This window comes from Psammomys obesus, unplaced genomic scaffold (assembly GCF_907164565.1).
Source record: "Psammomys obesus unplaced genomic scaffold, mPsaObe1.curated_primary_1811, whole genome shotgun sequence".
NCBI lineage: Eukaryota > Metazoa > Chordata > Mammalia > Rodentia > Muridae > Psammomys > Psammomys obesus.
This window is the reverse complement of record NW_026592118.1, coordinates 6,182,100-6,193,992: the sequence shown is the minus strand read 5'-3', so window position 1 is coordinate 6,193,992 and position 11,893 is coordinate 6,182,100.

Below are 11,893 nucleotides of genomic sequence, written 5' to 3'. Positions count from 1 at the left end.
GGTTTTATTTTTAGAACCATCTTCCTAAAGGTTCTTTGAAGCTAAAAGAGCAGACACTAGGCAAACATACACTCTCAACTTTTAATTGGAATATGATGTGGGAAGTCAAACATAGAAGTGATTTCTCCTACACTTTGAAGAGCCATTTTAAATCTATAAAACATATATATTATTACTAATCTGTGTGTGCATACATGCATGTGTATGTGTGTGTGTGTGACACATGGACCCATGAGTATGGTGGGCACGTGGGTGCCATGATGTGCATGTGTAGGTCAACAGATAACTTTGGGGAGTAGGTTCTTTCCTTCTACTGTGGGTCCCAGGGTTTGAATTCAGGTCGTCCTGAGTTTTCTCACAAGCCCTGCAAAACTTTTTAAAGTATGAAGTGAAGTGTGACAATACATAAAGAAAAACAAACAACTGAGTGACTCCATAAGCTTAAGTCATTAAAATTAGAGATGATTCTTAATGTGTTTGTAGCTTAGAAATACAGAGAACATTTCAGTATTGGGAAAGTCTTTATAAAAATCCACTGTTTCAGTGTTTGCATAAAAATATAAGGTAAGATGAACTATGTTTGGAATGCTGTGGTTCATTTAGATGGTAAAAACCAGAATCTCTGAAGGGATGCCATAAAGAAGGGGCTTCAGGATGCTCTCATTAGCACCTTAGTTAACGCTGATTCTTTAGGAGTATATGAGAGAAAAGTTTCTTCAACCAAGGAAGAAAGCAATTTTTGCCCTCTAGATCCAAATGCCATGGAGAAGTGGTCTAAACACTTCTCATAATTCAGGATGTATTGTATGATGTTCATCAGGTATGTGAAAGCTTCAGGAGACTTTTTCTCAATGCTTAGGGCAAGAGTCGCTATTATTCGCAAATATACTGAAAGTGGTTTACCAAGACAGTTTTAAATCAGGATATTTTTCTGGTTGAAGAATAGAATGAGATTAACAAAAGGCCAAATTCTTTTTTTGGTAGCAATGGTCATTTCTAAATAATATCAAAGCTTTAGATTTTTGGTTTAATTCATATAATGATGTTGGAAGGGAGCTCGCATGTGGGCTCATAAAAAAGCATTCTGTAAGAGAAACAGTAATACTCAGGGAGCAGAGAAACTTGTCAGTGCTGCCTCCTTCTTTGGCTGGATGAATGCACTGCTTCCTGCTGATAATGAACCGACTGCATGGAACTCTGCACGCTTCCTAGTTAAGGAGGCCCACACTGCCCGACTTATGCTTTTCTGTTATTTATGTCTTAATTGCCTTTTACTTGCTATATACTGTTATGTGCTTGGACAACACTACAGTGGCAAACTCAGAACTTTGTTTCATGCACCAGACTTATATTAAGTCTCTGATACTCTTTTGCCCTCTAGTCCATAGCCCAGACTAGGAATGACCATCTATGGGAGGAGAGGCTAACAGAAGAGTAACACGATCATGATCTTTGACCTGTTTGTGACATACTGGATAAAGATTTGGGGAAGTGCTGTCTAGGATAATCCATCATCATCAACCTTGATGACCTTGCTCTTCAAACACATGGCAAACTCTGTGCTGTGAGTGTTCTAAAAAGTTGTATAAAGTGTATAAAGACTTCTCTAACGAGTAACAAATGCATGCAGTGACAGTTCGTCAAGCCAGGTAAAGAGTGTGTACATGAAACGATGGTCCATGTAAAAGTTGCTGAGTAACTGTTGAAGCCTACAGACACTGGGAACAACTTTTCCAAGCTTATCAACCATACCTTCTAAGTGAGGGCTTATGTCAGTTTCCTCTAGGCTGTCAATGCACCCATACACAGCTTGAATATACTAGTAGCTAAAAAATATTTATAATCATTTTCTGGTTTTATGGGAAAGGTACTTAGAGCATATTAACTATGACTTTAGGTAAAATTAGTAAGAACAACAGATAAGACATCGAAGTAACAATCTGATACAGAAGCATCCAACAGGTGAGGAATGAGAAGGCAGAACATAAAGAAAATGAGGAAGCGAAACAGAGGAGGGAGAGTGTGGGGGAGAGAGGTGCAGGAGGAGACTCATCTACAGTTTTAATCTTAGGGTAAAGTCTATGTCTTACTACTGATCGCTAGGGAGTGAGTGGCTTAAGATGCTTTAGTGCTTTATTTCTGTTTGAAATCATCTGCTATAAGCAGAGAAGACACCATAGAGCACAGAAGAAACAGAATAAGTTTCCGCCTTTGTGGGGCTCAAGTCTTACTGAAATGACAAGGCTGTGGCAGTAAAGAGACATAAAAGTAAAATCTACAGTGCTACAAAGAAGAGCACATGAAATCCAGGAGCAAATCTCTGTCCTGATGGTTTTGCATACTGTGCCCATAATCATTGTTGGCAATGTTCTTCACAACTTCAGTGTTTAAGGTCACTGTGAGCTGTGGTATAGCAGAACAGCAGTATTCTTTTTTTTTAATTTCTTTTTATTTTTATTAACTACAGTTTATTCACTTTGTAGCTTCCTCCCTCTTTCCCACCTGTGTCCCTCCCCCAGTCCACTGATAAGGAAGGTCCTCTTCTCCTTCCCTCTGATCCTAGTCTATCAGGTCTCATCAGGAGTGGCTGCATTGTCTTCCTCTGTGGCCTGGTAAGGCTGCTTCCCCCCTCAGGGGGAGGTGACCAAAGAGCAGGCCAATCAGTTCCTGTCAGAGACAGTCCCTGTACCCATTACTATGGAACCCACTTGGACACTGAACTGCCATAGGCTACCTCTGTGCAGGGGTTCTAGGTAATCTCCATGATTGGTCCTTGGCTGGAGTATCAGTCCTAGAAAAGACCTCTGTGCCCAAACTTTTTGTATCTGTTGCTCTCCTTGTGGAGCTCCTGTCCTCTCCAGATCTTGTTCTTAGATGCTGAGCCATCTCTCCAGCCCTAGGTAATCTAAATTCTTCATGGTTGCATAAAGCCCTTTTCCTGCTCATTGTTACAGTTTGGATCTAAAACGTCTCACAGGCTCATGTTTTGAATGTGTGGAAAATAGGGCCTTGCTAGGGGAGATACGTTATTAGGGACAGGCTTTTGAAGATTATATGTAGCCCATTGCTCTATCTCTCTCTGTCTCTGTCTCTCTGTGTGTCTTTCTCCTCGGTCCATCCTCTCTCTTCCTTTTCCTTTTTCTCTGTTTGAGATCGGATCTTTGCCGATAGCCCACACCAGACTTGATTTTGTACCAATCCTCCTTTCTCAGTCTCCCAAATATTAGCCTTACCGGTATGAGCTACCTACCACAGCTATGTCTGGTATGATAGTTCTTAGTAAATGTACCCCATTGCCCGAGCCCATAAAACTAACTTTCTATTTTTGATTAGTTGTTCTAGTTAGTGTAATAATAAGTAATGGACATGGTTATACCATTTCATGCAGTGATACCATGGCCCTTTGCTCATACCTACCCCTCTCTCATCACTCCTGTCCTTCTTTCTCCTTTCTTGGTCCCCTCCTTCTCCTTTCATGTCTAATGCACATATCTATATTGAAATTTAGATTCTACACGAGAGAACACATATTTCTTCTTCCCCACATTACCATTTCTCGCTCCTCAAGCACCTACCTCTGATTCCTTTCATTCTTCATGTATTTCTGCTTTTTTTTTTTTCTGCCCTAAGAACACTGTCCTCTGTGGATAAGACCCATTACCATTCATAAGAGCAGCTTTGGCTACTTACAGACAGACCATCACTTTTGGGCTTTTGACTTCTCATAGGAAGCAAGCAGACCCTCATTGTCGTATCTGAACTTCCAGCCACTCCTTCCTATACCCCCTTCCACCTGTCAGTAATTTTGCACAAGCCATGTGGAGCGTCCGGTCAGATGTGTATACAGACCGTGGACGGGTGACTGACAAGACTCACAATGCAATCTGTGGAAGTTGTCCATGCCAGAGCAAGACTTTGCAATGAGATGTTTGCTTTCACGTCACCCATACTCCCATAAGTCATCACTTAGTGAGTCCAATAAAGACATTGGTTCACCAAATTGGGTTTTGATGGACTGTTTGGTACGGGGTACATATACATTTATTTACATCTTCCAGAAAAAGTTCATGTGACATGTGTATGATGGTTGGTTTTAAATATTAGCTTGCTACATATGACAAGCAGGGAACCTCAACTAAGGGGCTGTGTGTATTAAGTTGGCCTGTGGTGGACTCTCTTGATTGTCTTAATTGTTGTAGGAGATGTACCCCACAATGCGGGCAGCATCTTCTGGCATCAGCCCAGAAGAAAAAGACACACAAGGACGATTACCTTACCTTGTGTTTGCTTGGCCTTCCCTCCTGCTACTGGAATTAATTTACCTTATTGCTGCTGCGGCTGCTGTTGCTGCTGCGGCTGCTGCTGCGAACTCCTTAGCTAATATTAGAAAACAGCTTTTCCAGGCCCCCTGGAATCATCCAGGTTTTTGTCACTAGATTAGGACTGTTGCTGAGGCACCCATGGAGTGAGTAACTACTTGGTTCTCAGCCTCTAGGTGAGAGCCAACTGTATCACATAACCTCACTGCAACTTCTGTCACCAATATAAATATTTATTCTGTTGGTTCTGCTCTTCTAGAGAACTCTAACTAGTAAAATATGTTAATATATCAAATGTTGAACTATTAGTCCTTTAAAGTTTCTATACTTTCTCTTTATCACCTAAGTATTTTCTTGTGCCTTTTTAATAGTACATTCACATTTAAAATATTTATTTACTATATTTTATGCGTGTAAATGTTTTTCTGCTTGTATGCGTACCTCCCTGGGTACCAAGAACACACACAGCACACATACATACACAATTTCAGCTCCAGGAGATCTTATAAACTTTTAAAAGAGCAAATTTAGCCACAGGTCCTGCTTATGCGTAGAAGCTAAGGGACTATAAATGATAGGCTCTAACACAGAGTTTATGCCCCAGAACCCTGGCAGGCTTGTTGGTCACAACGTCTCTCCAGCTGACTCTTATGGCGGATCTATAGACAGGACACATTTCCTTTTGATCAGCTCCACTTTCCAGTTTTCTACTGTAAGATTCTGAAAGGCAAAGATTTAACATGATGCAAGCTTACAAACCTTCCCAAGACAAGAGAATTCACAGGCAGACAGATGAATCAGTGCTTGTATGTCTAGATATGAGGACAATTGTTAGCCACTATATGGGTACTGGAAATCGAACTCAGGTCCTCTGCAGGAGCAACAAATGTTTTTAGCTACTGAGCCATCTCTTTGGCTCCTAATTCCACATTCTAATCTATCAGAACACATATTCTGCTTCCCAGAAGATGTTATTTTTTCATTTATTTATTATTTATCTTTTAAAGGGTTATTTTTAGAATTTATTCACTTTACATCCTGATCACATCTCCTCATCTCCCCCCTGCCTCTTATTTCCTTCCTGTTCCTCCCTTCCCCTCCCTCAGTCTTCAGCAAGGGGGAGTCCACCCTGCCCCTACCATCTGAACCCAGCTTATCAAGTCTCATTCGGACTGCCTGCATCCTCTTCCTCTGTGGCCCGTGTCCTTTTCAATAGCTATGGATCACTCGGCAGCTAGTTATATAATGTCTTGTTAAACATCATTACCTTCACCAAAGAAGTCTTAAAAATTCTGACAAACAGACATGCCCAGTGTCTTGCAGCTATAAAATATTAGAGCCAGACTATTGTATGACATTATTCTTTGGGAAACATGAACAGTAAAATTCCAGTCTATGCTGAGCTGTATGAATTCCAGTCTCAAAGACCAAAAGCCAAACAACAAAACAAAACCACCATCAAAGTGAAAACAAAACAGAACCAAAAGCAACACAAAAACCCAGAGGGAAGGAGTGGCATTAAAGACAGAGATCATTAAATTCAGCAAAGGGCTGAAAACCTGTATATTCTTCCCCAACCAGCAAATTTATTATAGAATTCACATTTTTGAGAACAACAACCTAAAAATAATTGAAACATGAGGAACGAAATTCAAGGAAGCAGCCTAAACCATGCATTTATTGGTGTGAGTTAAATATTAACTCCTTGGAAACAGCAGCTATCTCTCCTGTCAGAAATGGAAAGGTGCTATCAGTTAGCAGAACCTGTCCTCTTGGGAGCCTCCTGGATTGTGTCTGGTCCCAGATAGAGGATAAGGCACTCCTCCTGCCCAGAGGCCATCCTCCTAAGTACCCACTTGGCAGGCATCCTGGAAAATGGCGATGCTGTGTGGGCTAAGTTACTCTTCTCAGTGATCTCTATTGGACATGATAAAGGGAAAAAGCCCACTCAAAGCACAAGTTGTATGCAGTTCAATGTACATTTTAAAAGATGTACAGTGGGTCAGATTTTTGTTCTGAGAGACTCAAAGGAAGAAAAGGCCCCTTTGAGCGGAGAATCTGCCTTTTTGTTTTCAGCGATGGCGTGTAGAGACAGGAGAAGGCATCGCTTTCAAAGATGGACATCTTATAAGCAATGGAAGTTTCAGGTGTTACAGGGAAGGTACCACGTTACACTGTTTCACAGCAATTGTTGACAATTATTTTAGAGCCCTTTACCTGTTGTTGGTAGAAGGTAAATCTGAAGCAAGCTGTTGTCGCAAACATCACCACTCTCCTTCACAAATCACAGAGAAAGAACGTCTATAGTCAAAGAACTGACAACAAAAGAAAAACCGAGGAATCCAACCTTCCTCTAGGTTAGCTGGACAGTTAGTATTTTCAGACTAAGACTGGTCAAATGGGTATGATTAGTGTAAAAAGTTACTGAGCTTATAAACCACTATTGTGGTTAATTATCAGAATAAAAAAGCATTCATTTTACAGGCTTATTATTTTTCAGACTGACATTGTCACAGGATTTAATACCTTTCTGAGGATACAACACAATTTATACCCTTCCAAAAATGGTTATTCTTCCAAACAAGACTCATGCATTTTTGTTTTAGAAAGACACTGATACCATCGCAAACTATTACCACAGAGATATAAATTTAACTTAGCTCTTCCCGTGAGAACTGATGAGACAATTCAGTGGGCAAATGCACCTGCTGCCAACTAGGCAGCACACATCTACACACATAAAACCTTACCGTTAATCCTGGACCCCCATGGTGGAAGGGGACAATGGACTCCCGAAAGTTGTTCTCTGACCACTCCCTTGTATCCTTTCTCATTGCCATGCGCACATATAATATATAATACACAGTTTTTTTTTTAATTTTTACTTGAAGAATCTTCCCATGGGGACACTTTTGTGTGCTTAGACATATAGATGGCTTTTACGATTATCTTTCTAATGTTCTGTTCTGCATGTGCCTAGAATTGTTAGCCTCATGTTATTGTTATTGCAAAGGGCCTGGCTATCACTTTCATGGAAGTATCTGTCTTCGTGGGCCATTGGGGCCCTGATTCAGAGCAAGAGGCCATTTAGTGAGGACTGCTGTTGTTCCTGGATGGAGAGGAGAATTTGCTCTACAATGCAGATTCCCTGCCTGACTTTCATCACTAAGAAAGAGTTGCCATAGCCAAGGCCTAACTCAGAGGCAGGGAACTGAACTTAACACACAGTCAGAACTGCCGTACCCCAGTTCTGGGGTTTAGTTTTGGTCAGTGCTGTGCATGGAGAACTGGCATCCAGAGAACTTAAGGGTCCTTTAAAGGAACATATCTGTCTAGATATTTTATACCTGCGATCCCAGTACTGAAGACATCAAGGTAAGACAGTTGCTGTGAGGTGGAGGCCAGCTTTGACAACACAGCGAATGCTAGTACAGTCAGAGCTACATAGCAAGATCCTGTCTCACTGGACCTGTCAACAGCCAGGCACAGATGTGGGAGGGGCTCCTAGGGCCCTAATCCTCCTTTCTCAACTATGAACTTACTGATTCTGGGGCATGACACACCTGTATCTTCAGATGTGTACCAACTGGTGAGACCCCACCGGGCTCCATCATCACATAGATCGCCCTGTTTACACCTGGTCACAAAACAAACAAATATGATCAAACATGGGAAAGTTGCTGTAGGGAGGGGACATGACAGGGGTGGAAGGGAGATAAAAGAGTATGGAGTGGTAAAGGCAATCAAAATGCATTACATACATGTGGGAAATTATCAAAGAAAAAATTTAACTAATAAAAAAAGAACGACTAAAGGGACACGAGTTAGAAAAGATACAAGGCTAATTGTTGCTCTATCTCTAACTGTGTAGTAGAGTGTTTCATGTTGCTCCACAGTTTAAAACCACACTACACTGTTGTTCTATAGTTTATAATTTATTATTTTTCCTTTTAAGAAATTATTATTTTAAAATTTACTTTAGTTAATTGATTCAGGCCATATTTTGTTCCACAAAAATTATATCTATTTAGCAGTGAAAGACATTAAACAAAACAAAACAACAAATCCACAGCAGTCAAGGAAAAGAGAAAAAGACAGTGCGATGTACACAGCCTGAGAATCTTGTGCTAGTTTGGGTCCCTGCTCTATTCAAGTCTAAATTCAGTTAGAAAACATGGTACATTTTACTGAAGAAACAAAAATGATTGAGATTGATTTTACTGTCCTATCACATTAAAGTACAGCTAATACTACTGTGCACTTAACAATTGTGCACAAAATGAGAAGGCTCTCTCGTTTGTTTCCTTTTGCTGAAACCCCAAGAAACCACAGATCTCCATGTATAACCTCGGCTGGCCTAGAACTCACTGTGTAATCCAGGCTGGCTTCCAGCTTGAAGTTATTCTTCTGCCTCTGTCTCTCCAGTGCTGGGACCACACATATTTGCTACGACACCAAGTTTTACTTCTCTTGGTTTTCAAATTTATATTTGTTTATTTTTATTTATACATATGTGCTTGTGCATATGTGTGTGTCCATCTGAGTGTGTGTGGCGTGTGTTCTTACTATGAGCATGTGGACATCTGAGGTATTTGCTCTCTTCTGTTGCTGTGTTACTAAGACTGAGCTGTCTCATCAGCACTTCTTTCAGTTTTTCAATTATATCACACACTTTGCTCTATTAAATAAGACATTATTGAAAGCATGCTTAGCAATCAAAAAGGAGGAAATCATGAAATTTGCAGGCAAATGGTGGGATCTAGAAAAGATCATCCTGAGTGAAATATCCCAGAAGGAGAAAGACAAACACGGTATATACTCACTTATATAGACCTATAAGATATGATAAACATAATGAAATCTATACACCTAAAAAAGATAATCAAGAGAGCGGACATGGGGTAAGATGATCAATCCTCGTTTAGAAAGACAGAGGGGATGCGCATTGAACATGGACAGGAGTCTACTGAGCGCATTTGAAAGACTCTAACTAGCAGTGTTTTCAAAGCAAAGACTCATGACCAAACCTTTGGCAGAGTACAGGGAATCATAAGAAAGAAGGGGAGTTAGTCTGATGAGGAAAGGATAGGAGCTCCACAAGGACCAAATATATCTGGGCACAGGGTCTTTTCTGAGACTGACACGTAACCAAGGACCATGTATGAATGTAACCTAGAACCTCTGCTCAGATGTAGCCTGTGGTAGCTCAGTAACCAATTGGTTTCCCATAGTGAGGGGAACAAGGACTATTTCTAACAGGAACTCAATGACTGGCTCTTTGGCCTCCCCACCCCCCAAGGGAGGAGCAGTCCTGTTAGGCCACAGAGGAGAGCTTTGCAGCCAGTCCTGAAGATACCTGATAAGACAGGATCAGATGAATGGGGAGGAGGTCCCCCCTATCAGTGGACTTGGCAAGGGGCACGGTGGAGATGAGGGAGGGAGGGAGGGAGGGAGTGGGAGGGAGTGAGGGATCGGGACACGGCTGGGATACAGAGTTAATAAAATGTAACTGATAAGAAAAAAAATAAAATTAAATTAAAAAAAAGAAAAAAAAAGAAAGCATGCTTAGTTACAGTTTGTGAGAGAATGACAAGGAATTGAATGGTACAAAGTAGTTATTTTATCGTTGCCTGGTGTGTGGTCTAAAAGTAATAATAAATCCATAAACGTAAATCTTAAACCTATGTATGTAGGACCGTGAAATAAACAAACAAATTAAGTTCTGCTTTGAATAACTCCCTTTAAAAAAGAGAACAATGAGAATTGCATATGTTAGAAAACAACTGATAAAATAACCCAATCCACAGGATTCTTTTCTGTGAGCATCTTCCTTCCAATCAGAAAGGCTTCATCAAGATTCAAAGGAAGGGCACAGTCATGAAGCATTGCGACCCACATAGAATAAAGACTTCAGCAGAATACAAGCAAGCGAGCAGGAAGCTGTAGCTGCCACAGGATCCCTGAGGAAACGCACCCGTGGGACACAACAAAGAGTTTGTCTGAGATGAAACTTTCCACCTTCACCTTCACTTATCTTAATCATTTATGCACAGAAAATCAATTCTAGTTTCTTTCTTATTGAGTTGAGATGAGCTGAGATTTAGTTTTGTTTGTACGTTTGTGTGCTCTTTTCAGTACACTTCAGCAGGGGTAAAGAAAAGAAAATGGGTTGTGCTTAGTGCTTAGTGTTGATCTTTTTCTTTTTTTCAAACGAACCTGACTTACAGCTAAGTGCAGTTTTCACCCCTTATTGAAGATACTTTTCTGTAACAGATGGAAACCACTATAGAAAACCACAACTAACTAAAATGCTAAGTTATATAGTCCAGTTTTGGGTACACCTACAAAATACTCTTGTACCTAAGGTTCAGGGAACATTAGGATGGGATGGGAGGAATGTTGTATGAGCCAGGGGATCAGGGAGTTTGCTGTGAGACTGTGTGTCCACATAACATTTGAAGCGACACTCATAGTCTTGACAACATGACCACTCAAATGTGAGTTGGGCAAGGATGATACCAATGAACATACCAAACTGGACAAAGAAAAGCCCATGAGGCCTCAGTCCTGCCTACACAAAGAACTACAGGTAACTGAGGAAAGCTGGGCTTGGGAGAGGAAGTGTTCCCCAGGGCCAAAGGTCAGCCCTTGAAACATACATACAAGTAGCGTTAAACATACTGAGCAGGTTACACTTGGAAATATATATATATATATTTGCATGCAACAGCAAGCAATAAAAAGAGAAGTCATGGATTTGAAGGAGATTAGGGAGTGGTATATGGGAGAATTTTTTTGACAAGGAAAAGGAAGGGAGAAAACTTATAATTATCTCAAAAAAGTTGCCTAAAAAATAAATAAATACAATGTAAAAAAAATAGTGCTAGTCTCTTTTCACCATCTTGGCTCCTGCGAAGGCCTGCTGGGAACAAGCCCTCTAGAACGCAAATCTGTCTGGAAGGCAATGCTGCAAAGCCATTTTTATTGGCTATAAGTGAGTTCCCGAGAACCAAAGAGAATATATGGCTTTAGGAAGGTGGCTCCCCTATCAGTGGGCTGGGGAGGGGCATAGTAGAAGAAGAGGGAGGGAGGGTGGAATTGGAGAGGATGAGGAAGGGGCTACAGTTGGGATACAAAGTGAATAGACTGTAATTAATAAAAAGAATTTTTAACCTGAATTCTACTCAGGAGAGAGAGATGCTTACGTGTATAAAGCAAAGAAAAACCAGCACAGCGACTCCTGGAGGTAAGCTGAACAAAACCATCGTAATCTGGGCAAACAGAACTGGCCCGAGAACAGTGGCACGGTTCATGCTGAATTCCAAGGCAACTTTATGCAAAGAATCCATGTAATGCTGTATCCTTCATGGATTAATCTAATGAAAAGTGAATAAATAAGTGCTATTATTAAAAAAATTGTCAGTTCTATGTTGGTAAAGAGAATTAGAATGGAATGCCCCTCAAATCAGCTGTCACCTAGTAGGTTTGAATTCTGTTCACAGAAGGCTCTGATCAGAAGTTCAGTCTTCTATCTATCTATCTATCTATCTATCTATCTATCTATCTATCTATCT